This window comes from Rhinolophus ferrumequinum, chromosome 10 (genome assembly GCF_004115265.2).
Source record: "Rhinolophus ferrumequinum isolate MPI-CBG mRhiFer1 chromosome 10, mRhiFer1_v1.p, whole genome shotgun sequence".
Taxonomy (NCBI): Eukaryota; Metazoa; Chordata; class Mammalia; order Chiroptera; family Rhinolophidae; genus Rhinolophus; species Rhinolophus ferrumequinum.
This window is the reverse complement of record NC_046293.1, coordinates 30495555-30521187: the sequence shown is the minus strand read 5'-3', so window position 1 is coordinate 30521187 and position 25633 is coordinate 30495555. Positions and strand designations below refer to the sequence as shown.

General features: G+C 33.4%; 1 protein-coding gene across 1 annotated transcript in view; it reads left to right on the top strand.

The window, feature by feature from the left end:
* The window catches only part of LMO3 (LIM domain only 3), a 183114-nt gene that overhangs the window by 98879 nt on the left and 58602 nt on the right, over positions 1-25633 (top strand). The gene's annotated exons all lie outside the window — the stretch shown is intronic.

The window sequence follows — 25633 nt, the reverse complement described above, 5'->3', positions numbered from 1 at the left end:
TCATGTGGAAAGGTGCTGGCTCAGGTAGTAGATAGCCATCAGCTGTGGCTGGTTGGCCGTCAGCTGTAACCATTGAGCCATTGGCCACTAATATAACTGCCGCGGCTACGGAGGGAAGTCGAGGAGAGAGGAGGAGAGAGGAGGAGACTGAAGAAGAGTGGAGGAGAGTCGGTCGGTTGGTAGCAAAGTGGACAGCAGGTCGCACGTCGTGTAAACCCAGCCTCCAGTGAGACCATAGTGGTATGACTCCCCTACCTATGGCTCCGTGGGTGTTCCTTTTTGGCCTAGCCATATCCTATGTTCTTGTGTGGGGAGCGGGATCAGAGACCCCGCCTGACACCCTACACGACAATATGTCTAAAGGAAAAGGACTTTTTAAAAACTATCATACCATTATCACATCTAAAATGTAACAATAACTTCCTAACATGAAATTTTCAGTCAATGTTCATAAGTGTTCCACAAATGTTAATTTATACATGTTTTAATATAAAGATCCACAATTTGTAGTTGATTAATACTCTTTTTAAGTATCTTGTAATCTATGTCAGGGCTTTTTAACATCAACACAATTGACATTTGGGGCTGATAATTATAGGGGACTGTGCTGAGTAAATTTGGATGTTTAGCTTCATCCTTGGCCTCTATCTAAATGCCAGGAGTACTTCCCAGGTTGTGATAACCAAAAATATCTCTAAACTGCCAAATGTTCCATGGGGGGGGCAAAACTCATGTGCTATTAAGAACTACTATCGTAAAGGCTCCTTCTTCCACCCCCATCTTTTTTCTCCCCCTTGCAGAGCATTTATTGAAGAGTTTGGGAGATTTGTTGCATAGAGTCTCCCACAGTCTGGATTTTGCCAATTTCATCTCCCTGGTGTAATGTAACACATATTTTCATCCTGTATATTTCTTATAAACTGTTGGATTTAGAGGACTGAACACATCATAAGTGGCTAGAGTCATTCTTATTTCTTACACCCTCATCGGTCAAATCAAGTCCTTTTTCATCAAATCTCTAATATCCTTCAAATTTGCCTCCGTTCTTCTTTCTCATTTAACTACCCTAGTTCAGGCCACAATCATCTCTCACCTGGATTAATACCACAGCCTCATAACTGGTCTCTTGTTTTTCCAGTCTTATCCCTGTGTAATCTCTCTTGTTCACACAGAAGCCCCAAGATGTCTTGCTAAAATGCACACTTAATTATGTTAAGCCTACCCCTGTACCTCACCTCTAGCACTTAAAACCCATCCATTGCCCTCAGAGTATTGTCTGAATTCCTTTCTTGGGCTTGTTTTGTGATTGGACAGACTCTGACTTTTCTAGTTTCTTTTCTATTCCCTCTACTTTCATATAGGTTTCTACACTTTCTCTTTATGTACATGTAATTCATAAACAATGTGTACTCTTAATCTTGTGTGTTTAAAATTTTGCATAAATTTTTCATTGTTCCTATTCTTTTGTAATTTATTTTTTTTAGATTTATTTAATTCATGTAGATCTAATTCTTTAAGTATGTCCAACAATCCATTGTTTAAATAAAACTATTATTTACTATTTTACTTTAATATCTCTGTGTCTCTAATAATTGGCATAAAGTTGCTATTCAAATAATGCTGATATTCATAAAGCTTTTTTTAAAGTAGTATCCATTGAAATATAAAAGACTGCTGTGTTGCTGGACATAATTCTGAATTTACCCTTTCACCTCCTTCACTTCAATTCAACCCAGAAGCAAGTCAGAGGAAAAAAGGCAAAAAGACAAAGTCCTGAGAACTCTTATTAATCTGGGAAATTTCTCCCATTTGGGAGAGAATATTGAGGGCTTGTGAGGAAAATAAATGGGAAAAGCTCCGGAGAGGGCAAGCACCTTTTCACCAGCTCTGAAGGTCAGTAGCAGCATGAATAACTGCCTGAACTCATGATTTTGGTTAGCCAAGCAGCGCATAAAGTCATAATAAGAAAAACCTAATTATAGAAGGGAGAAGGAGAACATAAGTGACAAGACAATTTGAAGGAACAAGAGACCAGGTAAAGAGGTGCCAGGTGATGTTTCTCTCCCGAACCCCCACACTCCAAGGACTTAATAAGACAACAGTCTCAGTCTCAGACCTCTAAACCTGTTGGCATTATTTTTGCTGAAGCTGGGGCTGGGTGGGAGAGTGGCTAAGCACAGATAGGGAAGATGAACTACTTTAATGGAAGTAAAGGCTTTTGGGTTCCACACTGAGTCCAAAGAATAATTTTAAAACTTTCCCAAAGGAGTAAAATACATCCTCAACTAAGTGGCATGAGTGTATCTCAGAAGATTAAAGAAATCTCAGATGAGAGAGAGTTCATTTCTCCAAACAAATTGCATAGTTTCAGGTAATGACCAAACATCCTGCCATACCGTTAGATATTAGAAGAATGGGTTGAGAATGCAATGTTAAGTCATCAAACTATATATCTGAAATATCAAGAGGTCTCACATAAAGTCGTAAGGAAGTCAACTAGGTTTTGATGGAGCTGACCATGTTAGCCACCAACAGGTTAAAAGAAATGTTGTCAAATATGCAAACCGTAATAGCTAAAAGGAAGAAAAAAGGAGGAGGACAGGAAGGTGAAGGTGGAGAGAAAGAGGTAAAACCGGCTGGGAAATAATGAAAAAATTACGACTAAAGAAAATAAAGAAAATCCCCTTGAGTGCTTCTTTCTATATTATTACCTAATCAAAACACAAATTAGATTTTTTAATCCACTCAGATGAATATATGCTTTTTAAAAATAGAATAAAATAGCGGGTATTTGTAGAGTTAAGGACACAAATTGAAGAACACCATTTTATAATTAAATTTAAAAGCTATTTAACATTTTTACTTATGGGCTGGCAATAAAAGGATTTATTTGGATTACTTGTAATTTCTCTTTTACTTATTAATAAGTACAAACAATTAAAATGCAGTAAGATGTTTAACAAAGTCGATAGACAAAGCCAAAATTCAAAGTGAGACCTTAGAACAAATACTTGATATACTCACAGTAAATTCATAAAGAAAAAAGTTAAAATGATTAAAACAATTCAATAATAAATATGGAGTGCAAATATGATCCAATCTAAATATTATGGTTTCCCTGAAGTAAGCAACATAGCAAATGAGATAGAAAAACATCTTCAATGATATAATACAAGAAAAATTTCTGAAATTAAAGAACTGAATTTGCACCTTCAGGGAGATATTATATTCTAGAAAAGAAATCATACCATCAATAAGAGGGAATAATGTAATAAATTGTGTAAAAGTACAATGTCCAAGGTGAGTGAGGAGAATGAAAAGTTTAAATCCCACCAATGGAATTAAAGAAGGCTTCAAGGCAGAAATATCATGTGAGATATTCTTTGAGAGCTAGATTTTTTTTAAAATGATGGGGAAATATGCAGATAAAAATTTGAACAAAAGTAAAGTGAGAAATTATAATGGTTATTTGGAGGAAATGTCGTGAATGGAAGTTTGACATATAGAAATATAAAAGTGGAAGTGGAATTAAAGAGGAGAATTAAGAAAATGTAACAACCAATGTGAGAAACCTGAACTTCAGTCTGTAGGCATAAGGAAATTGTTAAAAACTTTTTGAGTTAGGCTTCTACATATCACTTATTTTATGCCAATGCACAATTTCTACCTATAAGCCAAGAATTTAAAATAAAAGGTATCATTAATATTTCAGACTGAATTGCCCTTCCCTCAAAACTGGTAGAGCTTAGCCCACTGGTTTTCAATCTGTGACATTTGGCAACGTCTGCAGACATTATTTGTTTGTTGCATTTGGGAGAAGGGTATTATTGGTACCTAGTGTACAAAGACCAGGTATGCTGCTATTCATGGTATAATGCAAAAGACAGCCCCCTCCTACAGAATTATCAGGCCCAAAATGTCAATAGTGCTGGACTGAGATACTCAGGCCTAAAGGTAAGCTAACCAGCAAAACCAAAACAAATACCAATTTTCTCTTAAGCTGTACAAGTAGTTGCAATACTCTAAATGCCTCTCCTCACCATACACAGACTACTTATCTCAACACAAATACCTCTCTTTCCACGTTCTATCCAAAAACAGTGTCTATTTAACCCAGTCATGCCACTCATCCTTGATATCCAAAGATACTGGCCAAGTAAACTTCCCTTCTGTAATCTATCATTTTTTGAATCTTATTCCATTATAATTCTATACTTTCCATGTTTCCAACTACCATTCCTCCAATGTTCCAACAACATTCCTCCAACTACCATGTTTCCCCAAAAATAAGACCTAACCGGAAAATAAGTCCCAGCATGATTTTTCAGGAGGACATCCCGTGAACATAAGCCCTAATGGGTCGTTTGGAGCAAAACTTAATATAAGATCCGGTCTTATTTCTGGGGAAACACGGTAATTCTCCCACTGCTGCCTTCCCAGCTCTTTCCTCTGTGCCCTCTAGAAACCCATTCTCTTATAAATAAATTATTCTGCATCTTCTACTTCGAAGAATGTTCATTTACTTTCCTATAACATTCTCAAAGGTCCCAAGTACCATAAGGGCTGGAAAGAAAGTGAACACTCAACTTTCATTTCTTCTTTTAAACCATAATATCACTTTCTTGAAATAACTCTTTTAGACTCCTGACATACCCTCAGCATCTCTTTTACCTGTCATTTATGCTCCTTTTTCTCACACACTCACATTCATTAAGGATGCCAGACCTCTCTTATCGCAAATACAATCATAATCATGAGTGTCTTCAGTATCCATATGCACAACTTTCCCAACACCTTAATCCCACAGACTTCCTCAAATCCATATCCACTCTCTAGCCATCCACACCCACAGGCATATTACTTTGAACATCTCTACCTCTGAAAAAGCAAACAGCAAAAATCAGTATCCTAGTTATTTACTACTATATTAGACAGGGTATCTAAATACAACAGAAACCAACTCTTGCTAATTTAAGCAGGAAAGATTACCCAACTTCTTGGAAAGAATGAGAATGATCAGGAAACCTGGAGATTAGGAGAATGATCAGGAAACCTGGAATACAAGTCTGAAAATGGCAGGACAAAGTAAAGTTGGTAGGCAGAACAGCAGCTGAAATAGTACCATTTAATCCACCAGTAAGGACACCGTTGACCACTTCCAAAGCTTCTGATGGCTTCAGTTGAAACGATTCACTGCCACTCTCCCCTGAATACTGGATGTGGCTACTGCCACTGACAATCCACAAAATGGATTTTCTATTATCTTTGAGTCTTTGCAAGACTAGTTCCTTATTCACAATTCAAGACAAGTGCTTTTTATGCCACCATGCCTTAGCACAAAATTCCTAGCTTTCTTTTCCCAGCAGCTCATTTTTCGAAATTTAGCTCAAAGGTCTCCTGTAAGGTTTTCTCTGTCCCACCCAACAGAGTTAATCACCTCTTCTTTTGTGTCATCTATGTATCTAGTACCTCAATTACAGTATTTCTAATATTTTATTGCAATTATTTATTGCAAGTCTATTTATTACCAAACATTCAGTGCCATGAAATAAAAACTTTTTTTTTTAACCTGTGCATTCTCTAGTAAAGTGTCTCGCAACATTGTAGGTTCAAGAGTGACTTAATACTGAGAAGACACCATCCTTTTCATTTTCACACCAATACTGAGGACTCCCTAATATGTTATATAAAACATTTCCATATTATTTTATAAATCGATAGAGTTGATTTTTAAAGGTGAAAGAGTGATGTAGACCACAGAGCTATCCCTATGTGTAAGCAGAGTAGACAAGGCTTCTAAGCATCTATCTCAGATATCACCTCCGCTACCATTGAGGATAGCTCACTGGTTCTGGAAGAGTTCCTATTGAAATACCAATGTTCACACATAGGTCAATAGGTCATTAGATTACTGCAGAGTAGAACAGGATGTGAGAAGCGGAAACAAAGAGAGGAAAGGTGGACAGGAAAGCACTGTGGCTTGAGTCCTACCAGGAGAGGAGAGAGAGTGAGTACCTCATTGAGGAGGTCCAGGCCTACAAAAAGGCACTGGGCAATTAGGAGAATACCAGAGTTTCATTTCACCATGTCACAATCTTGCCCAGGTCAAGCCAGCCCTAACCAAAGATAAATGTCAACTGGGAGTCCTCAAAACAAAGTCTACCCAGTTTCTTGACTTTCTAAAGTGAGAACACATTTACATTTTGAATGTTAATATAATTTCAGTTTTCCAGGGTGCCTTTTATAAAAACATAGGATAATACGTACTAAAAAGTGTTGAGCTGTGAGTGAAAATAAAGAGATATTTTATAATTAGGATAAATATAAAAATATAGTAAGAATATGAAACTGAGATTTCAAACAATGGCATAAACTGGCCTTGTGATTTATAGAGTCCTAGTTTTGAAAACAAATTGTGTGTTAAGCAATCACTGAGGTGAAACTCAATACTCTCGATCCCTCTCAGTATTCTACGTGTTGCATGTAAGCTAGACTATAGAAACTTGAGAAGACAAAAAGGAAAATATACAGCAAGAGTTAAAAAAAAAAAAAATAAGTATCTTTCTCTCTATGGCACTCGACTTGCTCATACAATAATGGAAAACTGAAATTAAAAAAACAATATGTCTTTAAATCTTAATTACTTTGTCTTTTTTGGTAGCTTCTATGGGTCCCTTAATAAACATAGGAGCCATGACCCCCTATTACCCCAAAAAATCAGTTGGTCAACAAACTTATATAGAGACTACAAATAATAACGCTAGAGAAAATAGTCAGAACATCACTACTTAAATCTGACGATAAAGCAGCAGCCAGGATCTGCTTTATAAAAGGGATGTAGACAAAGTTTATGCTTAAAATAATATCTTGGTTGGGCATATTTTTATTTATACTTATGTTAGGTTTCATTTATTTAATAATGACTAAAGAGTAAAATTTTTTCATAAAAATTCACACAGACTGTGGGGAAAGACATTTTAAAGCATCAATAAATATATGTTTAAAAATAAGTGTAAAATCAATTTACAGTTTAGAAGTGTATGGGTCTGTAAGCTCAGAGGACACTGAGGCCCAGAAAGAATTCCACTTGCTCAGCTTCACACAGTTATACAGCAACAACTAACTATGCTGAGAACTCTTGAATCCCAGGTTCATTTTTTTAAGGCAGACAAACTATGGTCCATGGAATAAATTGAATTCACTATCTGTTTTTATTTGGACTGGATAGTTTACATATTTTTTAATAGTTGAAAAATAATATTTCTTGATATATGAAAATAATGTGAAATTCAAATTTTAGTGTGCGTATATAAAGTTTTATTAGAAAATAGCCACACCTATTTATTGATGTATTGGCTATGGTTGCTTTTGTAAAACAACAAAATTGAGTAGTTGTAACAGAGACTGTTGGCAACAAAGCCAAAAATGCTTACTGTCTGGCTCTTTACAGAAAAAGTTTCCTAACCAATGCCTCCAGAAATGAGTTTAAGAAATAAACCCAGATAAGTCAGACAGATAAAGACAGATATCATATGATTTCACTTATATGTGAAATCTTAAAAAACAAAACAAAATGAAACAGAAACAGACTCATGAATACAGAGAACAAACTGATGGTTACAGAGGGGAGGGAGTGGAAGGAGGGGTGGAAAAGGGGACGGGGACTAAGAAGTACAAGTGTCCAATTTTAAAATAAGTCATGCGAATGTAATGTACAGCATAAGGAATAGAGTCAATAATTTTGTAATAACTATGTATGGTGACAGATGGGTATTAGACTTATTGCGGTGATCACTTTATAAGGTACACAAATGTTGAATCACTATTTTCTACACCTGAATCTAATAAAATATTGTATGTCAACTATAATTAAAAATAAATGTGAAAAAAGAAAGAAGTCCTGAAACCAGTATTCTGATTTCACCAGTCAAAAAATAACCTGTACATAATTTCTAATTAATCAAACTCAGACTTTTAAAAATGTACTCAAAAAGCTCCTACTACACTTATTTTGTGCACTATTTGGGTTTGAAATGTCCTTTGTTTTAAGCAAGATAATTTGGTTGCATGGAGTAGAGATACACTCAATTGAACTTAAGCAGAGAAGAATACTAAGAATATACCTGGAACTGAAGGAAATCCAGAATGACAAGACATCATTGAAAAGGCTTCACAAAGACTGGAGCTAACGGGTGTTTCTGAATTTTAGTTAACTCTAGCTACTTTAGAAGCAAGAAATCAAGAAACTTTTTTGCAGTGGTTTGTCACACTTGACACAGTCATACGCCTAAAGAGTGTTTCCTTTTCTCTTAACAACAACCAGCTCTTTTAGTTTATTTTCACTATGTGCTATTCAGAACTCCATCTTGCACATTGACCCATTCAGGCACCCTAGTTCTAAATTCAGCTTTCACCGCCTGATAGGTGTAGCAACTGTACTTAACTGAGTTGATTCTTCAGGCATTTATTAATCTAAATCCACAAAATGTATATGCTTGGCTTAACTCATTCTTTATTCTTGCCAATGGCCTGCTGGGAAGTTGTGATTTGGCTTCCCTAAAATCAAGAATTCACACTATTCCAGTCATCAAATGTTCAGAAGATGGTGACCTGAAAAGTCCATCTTCATCTGGGCATGGAAACAGGGCAGTTCCTTTAGAAGAAGCTACTACTGTTGGGTTATCATCCCCCAAAACGTTTCTTCTTGGTTCACGTACATAATATTTTCCTCTATAGCTAGATTTTCACATACATAATATTTTTCTCCATAGCTAGATTGTAAATTCCTTTAGCGAAGAAATCCCTTCTACTTTTATATCCACGATAGTACTTAATAGGACTTACTTAAGGATGCTCAACATCAATTGTGGCGTGAACGATCATTTCTATCAACTAGTATAACAAATAAATCAACAGACTTTGGATTATTCAAGACAAAAATTACCCAAAACAAACACTTGTGAGTTAGTTTTATTAGTTTTTTTAATAAGTAAAATATAAATTGTGAGTGTATGTTTTGCTTCCTGAATATGTAGGTATCAGAATTAGCCCTCCACTTTGATTCAAAAGAGATTTTGATTTTAGTATTTCATATTCTAGTGTAAAAACATATGAACACAGTGTGATCCTAGAGAAAAAACAAGGATTCTAGAAATAAATTGAAAATAAAATAAATCACAGGAATAATTTACATATTAATGGTTGATTTTTCTTCTCAAGTGCAAGAATAATAATAGATAAGAAACTCCTGACCTGGGCTTATCACATAGAATGTCTCATTTTTAGAATTCTTATCTTTGATGGTCCAGGATCTAAAACTTTTCTTTAAAATCAAAGCATTTAATATTAGTGAATAAGTTTACAAAATGCAATCGTATTTTATATTATGACTTGACAAAGAATCAATGATTATTGCAATTTTTGGTTTTCCTTCACAAAATTGGTAACCACCACAATCCAGAATTTACAACAGATAGCATGAAGAGTTTCATATGTTAAAACTTTGAGATAATGTTTAAATTCTATTTCCACCACCTATGATCAAATCTGTATATCAAGTTTAAAATTAAATAAGATTTTTTATAATATTGTATATTTATTTTCTTTCTATAGTTCATTTTAAAAACTCTATTTAATGAAAAATATAGCCTAACTTAATTCAAGCTCAGCAGAGACTTCATATTTGTACACTACTAATGAAATTCAAGACAGTGGTAGAAATAGCATATCCAAAATTAACCTAATTTCAGCTTTTTCAGAGTGATTAGTAGATGCTCAGCAAGAAATACAGTCAAATTTAAAAGCCTGTATTTATAATTGAAGATCTTTAAAACTAATTTAGATAACTAGAATAATAATTGGTGCACACAATGTTTCAGTTATTGAAATAGAGAATTTACTTATCTATATTGTAAATAATAAAATTGATCATCTTTTAACAGAGCACTAAAATATGTGATGATAGTGATTGTATGTCTATTCCATAATATCACTTAAATATAACTATCTTCCTCTGACATATAAATAACATAATATAGCATTATTCTTCCTAAAAGAAACTGACTATATGAAAGTTCAACTTATGGGGAAATAATAACATGCCTAGAAAAGGAAAGGAGAAGCTCTTATGATATGACATTAAATTCTAGATCTAAGGTTGTTCTGGGAATAGTTATTTACACTGCCGGTAAATTTCATATTAGAGGTCCTAGTCTATTGAGTACTTTCCTCTTATTCCCTACATAAAAAAAAAAAACTAAACAAACATGCCTCTAAACACAAAAATCCTGTCCTAGACTTCTAATATCTCTGTGTTTAAAATCCCCACAAACTGTCTCTACCTATAATGAAAAAAATATATATATATATGTATATATATATATATATATATATATATATATATACACACACACACACACACACATATATATATATTCATAGTTATCTAATATTTTATACCATTGTTCTGGCTTTATTTTATTGTAAATGTTATAAAAAATATTTTAAAACCAATTTGTTCTATAAGAAGAGCTAATGTTTTCTGAAGGATTTGATATAGAACTATGTGAGTGATTTATAAATTATCTTATTAAATGTAACCATATTTCAATGCTGATTTGAACTTAAATTATTTAAGTCATTCCATTTTTCATGTGGCATATATTTATCTTAACATTAATATAATAGCATACTATGAAGAAATGTATACTACATTAATGGACTATCAAATCCTGTCCTTATTGTGTAAATTTGGATTTATCATTGACCATCTTCTACCTCCATCCCCCATCTCCCATCTGTACCATAACTTACAGGAAAAGCCTAATATGCCAACATCAACTTAGAAAAACTTGTCTTCGTCCTCTCCACGTACATACCAATAAAAGAATCAATATAAGATATGTAGAAATATTTTACTAATATGTATACTTACATATACATATTGAGTACTTTCCTCTCACACATACAAATATATATATATATATATATATATATATATATATATATATCCCCAGAAGCTATATCTGTTAGAAAACCACACATAATATATATATATATATATATATATATATATATATATATATATGATGTATATATATATGTGATATATATACATCATATATATAATATTGAATCATTCCATTTAGTATTACGAGATTAAGTTCAGGGATTCCACCCTTCTACATAAATTTGTCCTCACAAATATTTGAAATAATTCAAAACATGTGACAATTTTTGTGATTATTAATTCCTATCAAAGAAAGAGAATCTCAACTCATGCAAGGAGAAAAAAATATCGCAAAGTTATTTGTATGAAAACAGGAATTATAGCCATATTGAACTTGGTAATTGTTTTGTATCATGTATATGCACGCTGAATAAGTTTGTCAGTGCACCTGGTAAATGATTCCGCTTGCCTACTTCCTTCTACTGAGGCAGCAAATGAAAGAAATAGCCAGTCCTTTCACTCCCAATGTAAATTCTTACTTACTCTGTGCAAGTAGGCAGATGTTATAAATAAGGTTTTTCTTCCAGAGAGCGAAAACTTACATCATTCCCAGTCACACAAATTGGTAGTAAAGTAGAATAAAATGCAGAATTTGCCATGTTGCTTTTGCTTTTACTGTTAGCATTAAATTAATATTTGCCTGCGTTTAGGAAGGTCCAACAGTAGAAAAGCAAATAACCTAGAGACAAGCAAAATTTAAGATTTACCCCAGACCTACAGAAAATCTAACCAAATGAACTCTTTCTTGCTGGTTATTTTGTTTAATACATTATTCAGTGTGAAACACGGGATTGTTTCTGGAAGACTCGATGTTATTTCATTTCTAATACACATATAACATACGGTGTTTCCCTGAAAATAAGACCTAACCGGACAATCAGATCTAATGCGTCTTTTGGAGAAAAAATTAATATAAGACCTGGTCTTATATTACTATAAGACTAATATATTAATATAAAATATTAATATATTATATTTAATATAATATAATATAATATAATATAATATAATATAATATACCGAGTCTTATATTAATTTTTCCTCCAAAAGATGCATTACAGCTGATTGTCCAGCTAGGTCTTATTTTTGGGGAAACATGGTAGTACTATTGTCCATAGAATTTACAAATTTACAAATTATGTGTCAGTGTTTCAATCAAAATATTCCCTATAAACTGTATTTTTTAGGTATCAGGGACGGAAGGGAGGTGTTAAAAATCAAGACAGAAGGAAAAAGATGGAGTGAGGGGAAAAATAAAGCAAAATCAAGGAAAGCACTGTCCATTGTGACAACCAATTCATCATGGACCTGTTTGAAATTCTTCTCAATAGGACAGAACACAAGGTTTTTTTTTGCATAGACTTTTTTTTTTTTCCCCCGTTGGTGGCAAGCAGTTTCCCAGCTAACCAAGTATGATCCTTACCCACATTTTTCTTTCAGAAACTGGTGGTTTTCTATCAGAGAGCTATAGCCTCTGGAGAACTCTTTTTCTCTTTCAAGCACATTTGCAAAGGAATGGGCATAATACTTTGTTTTCTGTCCTTCTAACCTTATTTTTGCCACCTGGCCAGTTTCATATCAAACTATTAATATCTGTTTTCAAAGAAAACTAAAGTCTCCCTAACATTATAACATTATAAGTTGAATCTACTGACCCCAAATTACTTAGCCACATGCTCTGTATAAAATTTTAAAGATAAATATTATTAAGATATGATTTTCTAAGGCATTGTACATTGTTTCCTCTGGACACAGATTTATGCTGTTTACTGACACTTTCCCATCTACGTGATTGACTCATGATTTGGGGGCCAACAATGTAGGATGGGTTAGCCAGTGAAGTGAACATGGGTCCCAGCAAAATATGGTTGAAGGTCCATCTATGGGGACTCCACTGGGAACCAACTGTGCCTTTGGACAAAAATATCAAAATATCAAAGTATCAAGGATAGAGATTTTTGGCCCATTGTGGTCTGTGGGAGTAAGATGATAAGTCATTTTGGCAATCCTCAAACACCAAATCTATTCTATGTTGTGACTAAATCACAGGAGGATATGCTAAGACTTGTTTTTATTTAAATGGGAACATTTTATAAAATCTGGACTGATCTGGAAAATCAGACTATATTGTCATTTCCATAATATACAGAACAACTGACCACAAATGAAAAAAATGCATAAAAACGTAATTTAAGTCTTCAGTCAACCAGTTCATGAAAAATACATGTATTTTGTTGGGACTGAGGTACATCTGGTTATCACCACTATTCGTTTAAACTTTACACTTTGGAAACAACATTGTGACTCAACATGCTAATTTATGCTATCTCCTAAGACCAGTTTGGATGCTAAGGTCATTTGTTAGTGAAATAGTTCCTTTCCATACCTACTCTAAGCATTAAAGCATCAAGGTGCTGTTTGTATCACTCAGGTATCACTTAGTCCAAAGCAGCTTTGGGTGAGTAATATAAAACTTTTGTTCTAATGCTTTTTTTTCTGCTGCTTCTGGGTTGTTTGTTTGGTTGGTTGTTGTTGTTTGTTTTATTTTCTCCTAGAGAAACATGGAAATCTATACCGTTTCATCTTAGAAGCTGTAACCTAAATGCAGGTGACTTGTCCTTTTAGTCTACATACCTTCATATGTTTTTGAATTATACCCTCACCTCTTTTCAGCCTTAGAGTTTATGAAAATATTTAAATAATTTTATTATGATATAATATTTTTTTGAATGTTGATTTTGTTTCTATTATACTAGTCAGACAGAAATTCCCCAAACGTGGGTCTTTCAACTTTTAATTTCAGTAGTTACATAGGAAAACTGACACGTGTACTTAACCCTATGTTTGAACAATGACCATGTTATTTAAGTTGATCATAATCACATACATTTTAATAACATGCTTTATTACCATTTTCATAATTTTTACCATTAAAAATTGATATGTATCTTTGCCATGCAACCAATTCATTCAAATATTTTCAACAGTTACCTTGTGTAACTGAATTTGTTCTACTGACTTATTATTTTATTCCAAGCTCCACTGAAAATAAAATTGATCACACAGCTAACTTGTGACCCTATAACTTAGTTGCTTCTTATAGTTATATCTTAAATGTCATCTGCACTGCCTCAAATATGAAGTACAGGATAATTCTTTGTTTCTTCTTCTTTGCCTTTGTTTCACTACCGCTTAAAACTTTCAATTAATCACACTCATTTATTTAAAGCTTTTAGGTTTAATATAAAGCAGAAAACCAAACCACATAACCACAGTGACACTAATTCAATGGGTCATTGAACCGCTAGCTTTGCCAGAGAAGCAAATCGTCAATGAATTACATTTGGCATGTTCTTTACAAGAGTTTCTCTGTAAAAGGAAAACAATATCTGTGTGTTATGTTTTAATGACAGAACATATAGAAAAATCTACAGTGATAATGCATTTTTCCCAAAATTTCAAAGTAGACTCCTTAAAATCATTTATGCAAATAGAATAGAATAGAATTTTATTTGTAAAAAAAAAAAAAGAGAGAGAGAAAGAAAAACAATCAATTTCTGAAAATTTCCAGAAGTGTATCTATTATATAAAATGGGATAAAGCTATAACTGGGTAGCAATTGAGGTGTGGTACCAGTTTGGTTGTAGCATCTGTTGTCTGATGATTTGCAGGTTCTGTATGGTTTCTGTGGTTATGATAGAGAGAGTCCTAAGGAATTCTGAGCTTTCAACCCTCAAGCCCTAAAGATTTGTTAGAACTGTGTTAATGACAGAATAGAGAAGTCACAGAAAGAGGTTAACTTTTGAGAAAATGCTATAACTTTAGTTTATACTAATTATGCATGCATCTAAGAACATCTAACAACAGGCAATTTAAAGTAATAAAGACCATTAAATAATGTTTTCAATTAAACAATACACTTTATAATTATTTTATAAGTGAGAAGATTTTAGAATGGAAACTATAGATTTGGGAAGAATACAAAATATTTTGTGCCTATTGCTTTGACACCACCATTTCATGGATGTATTTTGAGACCTAACTTTGACATTTTGATAGTTTAGCTCTTTACTTATGGACATAAATATTTTATTATAGAAACATTGATAAATTTTAAGTTATTTTTAGAATAAATATTATAGGTTACTTTTTATAATGAATTTATTAAGTTATTTTAATTACATGATCAACTTATTACACACTATAGTTAAATAATTTTCTTATTTTCATTGTCACTTTCTTTACTGAAAATTTTTAATTGGAATAAGTTATTTCCATGTAAATTTTATGAGAAAAATTTGATCAATAAGTCAATTTTTGTCAAAATGAATACTTTTTAACGGTTAGACTTTCTGATGGCCTTTTTATTTTTGGTCATTATTCTACCAAGATAAATTTTCCTGAATCTAATATTATACATAAATATTTCAATATTATTATTCATTTAACGTTGGTTAACAAATTTTTTTCATGTTAGTTATATGCTTTCTCAATTTTATTTTCTGTTATTTCTAGCAAGTTCACCTAATAAGGATCACCAAACCATAATGTTATTGGAGTTAAAATGGTAACATCAAAATAACTTGCTTTGAATTGGGTGTTATTTGTATTTAGGTGATACATATTACAAAACCTAGAGTAATATTCATTTTAGAGAGCAAAAAGAGAAAGATGAACCAGGAAAGGATTTAGAGATCATTAAATTTTAAGCCTCGCATATAAGAATCTCTAGAAACCAATATTTCTTCAACAAATGATATTTTCTACATCATTGCACTTCCTTCTTGTTAAGAAGTAATGAGCAAAACTTACCCTTTCCAACCAACCGACATGAAAGAGAAGTACTGAATTGAATGAGATATAAGAAATCATTTCATTGGTATAAAGAATTTCAGATGAATAATTTAGCATCAGAAAAATTGATGGAACCAGATGGAATTTCAAAAAATGCCCACCTGGACTGCTGAGAAAAATAATCTCTCAATAACTATATTCTGATTTTATTAGACCACCATTCAGAATATCTAAGGCCTCAGAGCAGTTTCCTCACCTTTTCCAATATAATACTTCCATACCTTTTCAAAAAATATCTATCACTGTTTAGCAACATGAATGACTTGTTCATATTTACTATATGGAGATATTAAAGCATTAAGATAACTGGCGCTAGTGATACCATGAGAAAAATAAATTAAAAAAACAAAAATCTTAGAAAGGTAAGAGCATAGGTTTTAGAGTCAGATACAAGTGTATTCAAGTGATTCCTTTGCCATACACTAGTGGGATCTCCTGTGCAAATTATTCTCCCTCTAAAGGCCTCAATTTCCCCACTTATTAAATAAAGATAATCATAGCTTCATAGGTTCTTGTGAGGATTAAGTAAGATAATGAATACAGAGCACTTAGGCCAGGGCAACCAATACATCAGGTATTTAATAAATGCTTTTTAACTGAAAATTATAATAATATACATGTAAAATGTTTAAAATTATTTAAAGCACTACAGATATAACAGCGCTGCATTGAATCATATGTTTTTGACATTCTCATAGGCATTGTTCTCTATTAGTATAAACATGGCCTATAGAGTCTAGCCAATGGTACTATAAAATACCACTGTCCTACATGTTATAAAAACACGTACATATAAAATACATATATATGTATTTTATATATAAGCTATATATGTATACATAAGCTATATATGTATACATATATATGTATATATATAAAATACGTATATATGTATACATATATAGCTTATTTGGAAAATATGCTTGCAGAGGGAGACAGTAGACATTTTTATGCAGACATCTTCTGGTGGAACTGATTTTGCATTTTAGTTACAGCAAGTAATACCAAATATTTCCTATCTTGTGTTTTAAGTTCATGATTTTCAATTATCAGTCTAACTCGTATACAACATCTTACAAAGTAAATATTTTTGATATTCATTTTTGTAAAATACAGCATATGTATTATCTGTACAGGTCTTTAGACGATTTCTTGCTGTTTTTAAGTAAAATAAATCATTAATCCTGTTGCCTAGAGTACATTTTTGGTTCACAGTATAGTGCAGAATTTTTTTTTAGCCTTTACATACATGGAGAATTATGCTAACATCAAGAAAAACAAATTAAAATGACAATCTGTTGAAGAAAAAAATTAAACTTTACAGGATCACTCCTAATCTTACAGTTTCTGTATTAATTCATTGTACTCTTGAAGCGTTCCAAATGGATATTAGAATTAGAGATAAATATAGGAAGCTCTGGGTTTCTAATAATTTCTCAAACAGTAATTAGGTTGCCATAAAATTCCTAACTCACCTGGATTGGCAGTGAAATAATATCAGTGCCTAATAAATATATTTTTAAATAGTTAAAGGTGATAACGACAGAGGCAGTAAAGGAGGGGAAAAATAAACTACTGAAATAGAAAATTGTATTTGAAATAGTCATTTCTAATTATAGAAAAACCTCATTGATATATTCTGGCTTTGAAGAAACCAATCTGAATTAACAACAACAACAACAATAACAACAACAAAAAGACTATAGACTCTAATAAGAAATGCAGATATATTACTTTCAAATTCACCCTGTAAATTTAGCTGCTAATAAAAGCCTTTTTAAGGAACAGACTTTCATTGTGTGCTTTAACAAATAGGTAGGAATCATCTGAAATTAGTTAGACCCATTTGTATCACACAATGTGTTAAAATCTTTAAGAACAGCTTGGTTAAAAGCCTCAAGCAATCTTGTTTACACTATTAGCAAATCCTTGCCTCACAGATCATACAAAAGTAAATTTCAGCCGAGCCTAGTTCAAATTATCATAAATTCTGAATTATATTCAACATTTTAAAGCTGGAAGGGACCTCGGAGATCCTCCAGTGAAGTCTATAATAATGAGTTTTTCTTGGCTGCTACATCTAAAATGTATGCCATATGTATAAACAAATTCTAAATATTGTTGACTATTTTCAAAAATGTTACTGACACTATTGTTACTTCAATATGGTATATCTTTTCAAACTGAACAATAATTTCACATGATATTTCAGGAATGTTTTCTCAGAGTGATTTAAAATCATTAGCAGTGTGTTGTATTGTTTCTGTTATTTGCTTTACCTTTTTGTTGTCTTGTTCCACTCTGGTCTAGAAAGTTCAGAAGTAATAGTCTTCACACTAACAGTTTGAATAGACACAATACACAAATACCATAGCCAACAATTTCAAGAAGTTGTAAAAAGTAAAAACAGAACTATAAGACAGATCTGAAATCACTAGCGGTGGGAGCCACCATGTGGCTTTCTACACACATGAGAGAAAGCTTAGAATTTCGCTCCTGTACTGTTCTGCTTAGGTGTATTTTATATTGGGAGGAAATCAGAGAAACCTGGACATGCAACATTGCTAAACTGTACACTGCAGATGCCAAGAAACTGTTTCTCTCCTTACTAGGCTCTCTAACTATATATTCTAATTCTTAGAGGCTTTTCTGGGGCCTTATGGAAAAACTATCAAAATATGCCATCACTCCTAGGAGGAAAAAGTGGGGCTTTGTCATTTGGGCACCATCTGCCCAGTCACCCTGCTCCCTGACTTAACCTACTTTATTTATCCATGCAATAAATATTTATTGAGCAGCAACCAGGTGCCCAGCATATGCTGTGTTGCCAAGAGGAATGCAAAAGAAATGTTAGACACAGTTTCTGACCTCAAAGTGTTTCATGTCTGATTATGGGAAAAAACACACTTTTGCGAAGCAGCTAAATTACAACACATAACAGTGTGCAATAATTGCCAGAGGAGTGACACAATTAATGCTATAAGAAAGGGGAGATCATATGGTCTGAATGTCAGGAAGAATGCCCTGTAGAAGATAAAACTAGACCTAGACTTCCTAGAATAAGTAAGATTTGCGAGACTGAAGGGATAATGACAGGTAGTCCAACTATAAGAAATGTCTAAGTATGGGAAAGTCAAGAAAATAACTCTTAAATTGCAATAAATCTTTTCTCTGCCATTATATTTAAATTAATTAAAATTAATAGAATTAAGGACTCACGTTCTCCATATTAAATACATTTCAAGTGCTAAATAGCCAAATGTAGCTAGTGGCTAGAGTACTGGACAGCACAGACAGACAACATTTCTATCACCCTAAAAAGTTCTGTCTGACAGCTCTGTATAGTATTCAGTTCATATCAAGATTGCCCTGAAAGAGGTGGAGGACTCAGGGTGAAAAGGGAGCTCAGCTCAGATCACAAAAAACTAACTTTAAGGGTCAGTGACCCAAGGCAGAAAATAATTCCTGAATGCAAATTCCATCATGGGTCCAGAGCATATATCAGCACTTCATGGAGCCCAGATACCACGTAGAACTTTACCTCCTCAAAGGATGGACCAATTATTATAAGGGACACAGAATATAAGGCAGCAGTAAAGGGAGGAAATGAACTAACTTATTTGGAGGTGCCATAAACAAAATGTGAAATGGTATAAAAAATTAGCAATGTCCAGGGGCAAGAAAATCACTGGGGAAAGGAACGACAGAAAGCAATTTGTGGATTTGACAAAAATTCTACCCTGCAAACAATTGATCTGAAGACACAAGATAATGCCTTGCATTGCTGCAAGCTTATGGAGGTTTGTTTGCAAGAAAGTAAAACAAAATCTAAACAAAATGACTGGAGAAAGGTACTAACAGAGCAGAAGGGGGAGGTTGGAGGGTTCTGCATATTCACTTACTTAAACCACCCCATCATGTTGGAAAGGCAGAAAGCCTGGGAAGAAGAACTATAAAGTAAGAAACATCTCTTGCACTGTATCTCTGATGACCAGAGATTGCCAATCACTCCATAACGCTTACCATTTTAGGACAGTGTAAACTTTCTTTCTTTTTTTTTTCATAATATTTGCAGATTTATAGAGAGTATACTCTAGGCCTTGTATAGAAACCTTGTCTATTATTGAGTTCCAATCATAATGCTATCGGGTAATATCCAAGAGAACAAAGACCGTGGAAACACCCTCTGGCCATGCTTTCTGTTGTGACTAAGGTTTTATAGGCAATTGCAAGGGCCCAAATGGTTGATTTAGAATTTTAATAACCACAAAATGTTTACATATTTGTCACAATCCCTGGCAGAGCTGACTGATTCATGAGGGAATTTGAGTTACATTTACATTTTGGTTTTTACATGTTTCTAATAAGGATTTGCCAAATTTTAGAGCTGGAAAGGGTGCTAAGAAGTGACATAGTTCAAGACATTTGTTTTAATATATAAAAAGATGAGGTCTAGAAAATGTAAATGACACCCTAAAAGGCTCACAGTTCAATGGCAGCTCTGCGTATTCTATTTCCTAGCCCAAAGATTTTGTTTTACTACACTACGACATTAGCTATTATATTAATTTTGGTAGCCAATATATTAGAAAGAGTTCAACTCTCTGTTCTAATCTTGGCTATTCAAATTATATGTGATTCCAATTAGAGTACTTAATTTCTTTATAAACAAAATTTGTATAGCCCAAGAATATTTCTAAGTGCTTTTATAAATATACACCCACCTTCTTTGTTACTGTCTTCATCCTTCCTAAGGAAGCAGTATTTGAAGATGGATGATCAGATGCATATGATAGGCCAACACAAACAGAAAATTCATCTAAATTCTTCCCTTTGTAGTAGGCTATCACACTGCTATCACACTCTGGTCCTTAAAGCCCCACATCTCATAGTATTCACATGTTTGTATAGTCCTTTCTCACTATAGGGTTGGCCATGTGACTTGCTTTGGCCAATGGGACAGTAGCAAGTGTGATGCAAGTAGAGGTGCGATGAAGCTCAAGCAAGAGAGGAGATTATGGAGGAGAGACTAACGGATGAAGAGCCACTTTGGACGTTCCAGCCTCAGCAAACTCCTAAAACTCTTATCCACATGAGCCACCTCACTAATTGCAAGCATTTTACCACATACAAAAAGGAAGGAAGGAAGGAAGGAAGGAAGGAAGGAAGGAAGGAAGGAAGGAAGGAAGGAAGGAAGGAAGGAAGGAAGGAAGAAGAAGAAAGAAAGAAAGAAAGAAAGAAAGAAAGAAAGAAAGAAAGAAAGAAAGAAAGAAAGAAAGAAAGAAAGAAAGAAAGAAAGAAAAAAAGAAAGAATTAACTATGATTATGTGAGGTGATGGATGTGTTAATTATCTTGATCTTGGTAACCATTTTACAATGTGTGTATGTGTGTGTGTATGTGTGTGTATCAAGTCATCACATTGTATGCTTTAAATATATACAATTCAATTTGTTAATTATCCCTCTATAAAGCTTAAAAAATGAAAAAAGAATGTCATCCAGCTGAGCTAAGTCAAACCAAAGCTGCTTCCCAATTTCTACCCTGTGTCATAATATGGTAGTAACGTAATTAAGATAGAATCCTAAAAGTATAAAAATGTATTTGTTTTCCTTAACATGCAATTCTACAAGTAATCCAGAATGCCAACACCATATCTTTTTAATGTTCCTTAGTTTCACTAGAGGGACAACTCTGATATTTGTTATTGGAGGAGAAATAAAGGTAGCATGTCTCTTCTTTGAGCTAACTAGTACTTTCAGACATTATTAGAATTCTTTTTACCTTTATGGAACTTTAAAATATTATGGGATCTCAAAAGGGACTTAGAGCTTTTAATAAACAAAGTTTTCAAAAGTTAATGTTAGTCTTTATATTTTAGTGAAGAAAGTTAAGTAGAATAATCTTTAGGAGTAAAGGTCTGAATATCACGTATTTTTTGCCTCAAATTCTCTCAAAAAAGTGTAATGCTGGGTTATAATTTGATTCAAAGTAATCAAAAGAATAGATGTCAAAAAAAAGCAGTTGCAATCTATCATACCAAGTGGAAATGAATAAAGTGATTTTTCAAATATAAATATCTTTATGGAGGATAATTACACACTTGACAGTTGAACAATATAGGCCAAACTAAGTGGCATAAAGGTTATTTCTTTTTGATGTTAAAACCAAGGGGGGAAAAAAACAATATAAAGTACCATTTTCTGAAAATCCATGAGACCGTCATAAATTAGACAAGTAATGGAATATCTGATTTGAAGTCAGAAGATGCAGATTCAAATTTATTTCTTACTAAGTGTGAGTCAGCTAACCTTCCTGAGTAACAGTTTCCTAATTGCCTTATGTATAGCAAATATCTCAGCCATGTAAACATAATTTTTAGTCATCTCACAAATGCTAATTAGTTCCTAAGTTACTGGACCTAACAAGAGATTCCATCTAAACTTTGAGGTGGAGAATGAGGCATGAAAAAATATGTTTCCTGGTGATGGGAAAGAGGTGGGAGTTAAAGAGAAACAAATGAAAAAAAGCTCTGAGTCACAAGCCTCATCCTACCAATGCATTATCTTAAACGGACTCCAGATATGTATTTTAATCCAAATAGAGAAAGGACAAATCTTAACATCTTTTTGTGCCATGACCCTTTCATATTTGGGTTTTGTAATCTGATTCTTTGAGATTGATTTTGATTAACCCTTCAAATAATTTGTAAATTTACATAAATGTTTTCCTGACCACAGTATTTGAGGCCATCCTCAAATGGTTTTTACACAAGAAAATATAAAGTGTTTGTTGTGAAATCCTCAGGTCGTAATATTATCCTTTCAAAATTCTTAGGTAATTTTCATTGTTTTAGAATATTCACCTGTAATGTCTGATGCTAGCTGAATATGTTTTTCCTTTACGGATAATGTTTTCCCTTTTTCCAATTATTTGGATACTTGACAGCTTTTTAATTATTAATAATTTCCCTTGCAATTCAAAAGTTTGTCAATATAAGCTTTGTAGGTCTTTTTTGTTTTATTTTTTATTTACCTAAATAAATTTTTAGGTAAGTCACTCAAATCTGCATATGCAGGACAATTAGTCAAGTTTTCTTCTGTCATATCTTTATTTACTGTTTCTGTTCCATGTTTCATTTCCTTCTTCAGAAACACCAATTTGTAATATGTTGAAGCTCCATTTTGGTCTTATTAACTACCATGTTCTCTTGAATTTTCACCTCTTTATTCTCTTATACTTTCAAGGAGAGCTTCTCAATTCCATCCTTCATATCACTGATTCATGCTTCTGTATTATTATTACTATAGTGCAATATTCTCAATGCCTTTTAAAATGTGGACTTTAATTTTCCTGTTATATATTTCTTGTTGTTACTTCATGGAGGCTCATTTTTCTTGTATTTTTTTGAGTATAGCAAACAAGTTCTCTTGACTCTTATAAGACATTAATTTTAGAAACATACTCTTTCTCTGAGCTTTCAAGTTGGTAATTCTTTTTCCTTATTTCACAGTATTACTGTTGTTGTTGTTACTTATTGTTTTGTTTCTACTTTTTACAAGTTTTTGAATGGGACACTCCCTAACCTCGGTGATCCTCAGAATATAGGATGGGTGGATTATCCTAAGCCACACTCTCTGGTGAATCAGTGACAACAAAATCTCTCAGATTCATACCTAGAAAGGAAGTCCATGTGCTCAGATTCCAATATGACTTTCATTTCCTAGAAGGCATTCATTCTACCAAGGTGGCAATTCCTCTTTTACCTCCTGCCTGGTCCTCTGAAACTCTGAGAAGATATAACAGAGAAGAACCTAAAGTCCTGCCATCCACTGTATCCAGAATATGTCTGTCACCATCGTCAAACCTTTGCTTATGAAGACAGAAGCAACCAGTATGCAATGAGCAGTCAGTGGTCCCACTCCGTAGCTCCTGCCCAGCTGTTTCTGAAAGATACTCTTTCTGAACGGTGAGAAAGATGGCATTTGGGAAGGTGGGGGAGGTATGAGAATAGACCTTTAAAAACCTCAAAAATCAACACACGGATAGTCTCTTTTTCTGTTTGGTGTATACCCTGGATATACACCTATAGGAATAACATGAAGAAACTACAAAGTGTCTTCCTATCTTTTTTAGGCGTTCTCTGTGTCTTGAGATAAAACCTAAGAATGCCAAGAAAATTGACCTACCATTGGTTATTGGAAGTTCCTCCCAGATTCTAGCTTTAAATTCTTTGAGACTTGATGCCATGCATTGTCTTTTTAGTATTTTCATAAGTATCTTAAGACATAATTAACAAAAGTTACATCTTGGACTATTTTAAATAAGTTACCCAAGATGTTCTTTCACTACTAATGGCCTCTTAAAGGTTTTACTTTTACCTAATAGTAATAACTAATAAATATTATCTGCTTAAACATTCCTACCACTATAAACCTTCTGAAAATCCTAATATTTCTATTCATTACAGAACATTATTGTGATTCCAACTTGGACAGAAAATTCCAATGATTTCGAGTTCTATCTCCTTCTTTACTTGTCTCACAAAGCTACTGATTTTAAGTAATAATCATTTTATTTAACTCTACTGTCCTTTCAGTCTTTGTATTCATTTATTATGTTTCCATTTAGCTATTTACACGGTAACATTTATTGAGTACTTATTATGTACTATGCACTGTGATAGACCCTGCAGATACTGCGATGTAGGTTCTGCCCTCAAGAGCTTATGATGTAATCATGAAGACAGATGATAAAACAAATCTTTACACTATGCTGTAACAAATCTTTATGAAAGAATCCGTAGTGTGAAAAATATCTAAATACTAATGTCAAGTAACATCTGATATTAATCTGTTTGGGTTGTTATTTTTTTATCAACTTAGATTCAAAATTTCATTTTAAACATTGTTTTCAGGACTGTGGCTGCCTTTGTTTAATTTAAACCATTATAATCTGCATTTAATAAATGTCTATTGTGAGCAAGACACTCCACTTGGTACTGGATAGAATACAAAGTTAATTCGGACAAAATTTGAATCCTCCAAATTTTTAGCCTACCAGTTTCTTAGTTTGTCCAGGCTGCTATAACAAAATACCACACACTGGGTAGCTTGTAAACAACAGAAATTAATTTCTCACAGTTCTGGAGGCTGGAAGTCCAAGACCAAGGTGTCAGCATGGTCACATTTTGGTGAGGACCCTCTTCCTGGATCATAGCTAGTGCCATCGCGTTGTGTCCTTACATGGTAAAAGTGGCAAAGGATCTCTGTGGCGTCTCTTTTGTAAGAACGCTAATTCCATATATTCGGCCTCCACACTTATGACCTAACTACCTCACAAAGGCCCCACCACCTAGTACAATTATATTGGGCATTGCAATTTAAACGTTTTGGTGGGATACAAATATTCAGACCATAGCAAACAGGGTATAGAAATTACTAGAATTAACTTTCAGTAAGGCACACAAAGTGTTATAGAAGCACAGTAGCAGGGATGATGACAACAAGACTAACCCTTCCTTGAAGAGTAAAAAATTGAACTGGGCCATATTGAATACAATAATAATTGGTACCATTTATTAGGGAGCTTTTATATGCTAGTAACTAAAGCACAGAATGCTTCCTGTACATTACCTCTAGTCTTGGACAATGAAAATATTTTTAACTTTACATTATCTATATCAGTTCAGAGGGCCTAACAGAAATGGAATGATATGTATTTGAAACTTTGCTTGAAAATTGTTATACCCATTTCTTGGGGCAGAGTGGGGT